At 26.8% G+C, this 2,500-nt stretch overlaps 1 non-coding gene across 1 annotated transcript; it reads left to right on the plus strand.

Moving 5' to 3' along the window:
- The first annotated feature begins 31 nt into the window (after positions 1-31).
- Trnat-agu lies at positions 32-104 on the plus strand. Its single transcript has one exon. It is a non-coding gene; the product is annotated as a tRNA-Thr (tRNA).
- The last annotated feature ends 2,396 nt before the right edge of the window (positions 105-2,500 follow it).

A 2,500-nucleotide genomic window follows, 5' to 3' on the forward strand; every position in this document is an offset into this window, starting at 1 on the left:
TTCAAAACGGGCATAATTTGCAGATTGCAAGGCCTTCATAGCTCAGTGGCTAGAGCGCTGGTCTAGTAAACCAGAGGCCGGGAGTTCGATCCTCCCTGAAGGCACGGACGTGTGAACGTTTTCAGAAATATACTAATGACCATTAGCATTGTTCGGAAATGTCAATATACGCTTAGTTGTCAGCAAAATATTTCTGGAAGACTACATTTTTTAATTTTTTTTTTATCATTTACAGCAAAATGTAAAGTAATAAAACAGTTTTTTAGATTCACATGGATCTTCACAATTAATTAATATGTATATCTCATGACGAAAAGATACTTAAGAGAAATATCAAAACAAATACAAATATATTCATGAGCATCAAAATCACAATTCTGTGATCTTACCTGATTTCACCTTTCCTAGATATGGCGGGAAAGTGTATTTTTTACCAGTGCTATGAATATTGATGGTGTTACTTTTATTATAAACATTATAAATGCTATAATGTTATAAAAAATTGTAACAGCAATAAAAGAAAAGGGCAAACGGGCAAGACAAGCAGTACTCGTAATTGGCTCATTGGTGACTTAGTACAAGTGTAGCCATCTATGCGTAAAAAACGATTAAACCAGTAAACCCACAGTGGGTATGCCCGTCGGCGCTGGGTTGAATATACATACAATTTATATATATCATTTATAAATATATTTATACATATACGTACACAAACACACAAACACACACACATATATATATGTATGTATACACACAAATGTGTATATATATGTATATATAAATATATATTTATGTATGTATACACACAAATATACATATATATACATATACACTCATGTATGTATACACATACATGTGTATATGTATATATTTATGTACACATATATACACATATATATATATATACATGTATATGTATGTGTATATATATGTATTTATATGTGTATACATATGTATACATATGTAAACATATATACACACATATATGTATATATATTTGCACTTATATATACACATATATATATATATACATTTATACATATATATACATGTATGTATGAATGTATATATGTATGTAAGTATGAATATATATATATATATATGCATGTGTATATATATGCATATATACAAACATATATATATATATATATATATATATATATATATGCGTGTGTGTGTGTGTGAGTCTTTGAGTATATATACACATATATATGTATATAATCTTTATATTTTTAAATACATATATATAATATAAATACAATATATATATATATATATAAATAATATATATGTATATATAAACACATAATATACAATACAATATAAATCTGTATATATAAGACACATATGTATAATATATATACATATATATATGTATTATAAATATTGATATATACATATATATTATATATTCATATATTACATATCATATATCTATATATTATATATCATATATGTATATTATATATATACACACATATGTATATAAAATCTATACATATAATATATATATATATTTATATATATAACATATGTATGTATATAATATATATACAATATATGTATCATAAATATTGATATATATATGCATTATATATATTCATATATTATATGTTATATATATTATATATACATATATGTATACATAAACATATTCATATAATATATATATATAAACATATAAATATACATATGTACATATCTATATCTATAATACATACATATGTATATATGTATATATACATATACATATATAAGCATATATATATGTATATATATATATATGTATTTAAAGTCTATACCATACTTACATACATACATACATACATACATACACACACACATATATATGTGTATATATATATATATATAGCGTATACGTTTTATATGAGTGTATGTATATATATGTTTAATTGTATACACTTTGAATATATATATATTTTTTTTTCAACAGCCATTCATTCCACTGCAGGACATAGGCCTCTCTCAGTTCACTACTGAGAGGTTATATGGCAATGCCACCCTTGCCTGATCGGATAAACAATCGCGGTTCGGCGCGCTAACACCTGTGCCACGGCGGTGACTTCCCCTACGACACCTGCGTTTGACTTAACAAGCCGATAAGTCGCTTTCTCGGGCTCGAGCTAGCAGTCAGAGCGCAGGCATTTTTACGACTGCCGCGACGAAGAATTGAACTCGGGACCACAAGGGTCGGAGTCCAGTGCTCTAACCACTAGGGCTATCGCGGCAGTCATATATAAATATATATATATGCGCGCGCGCACACACACACACACACACACACACACACACACACACACATGCGTGCGTATATGTATGCGTAATGTGTATATGTATACATAAATATCTATATATGTATATATACTTATATACATACACATATATACATATACATATACATATACATATATTTATATATATTTACTATATATATTCTCTCATTTATTTATTTCCATTTCCCACCTTGCTCTACTCCTTC

The sequence above is a fragment of the Penaeus chinensis genome, chromosome 29 (assembly GCF_019202785.1).
Source record: "Penaeus chinensis breed Huanghai No. 1 chromosome 29, ASM1920278v2, whole genome shotgun sequence".
In the NCBI taxonomy this organism is placed as follows: domain Eukaryota; kingdom Metazoa; phylum Arthropoda; class Malacostraca; order Decapoda; family Penaeidae; genus Penaeus; species Penaeus chinensis.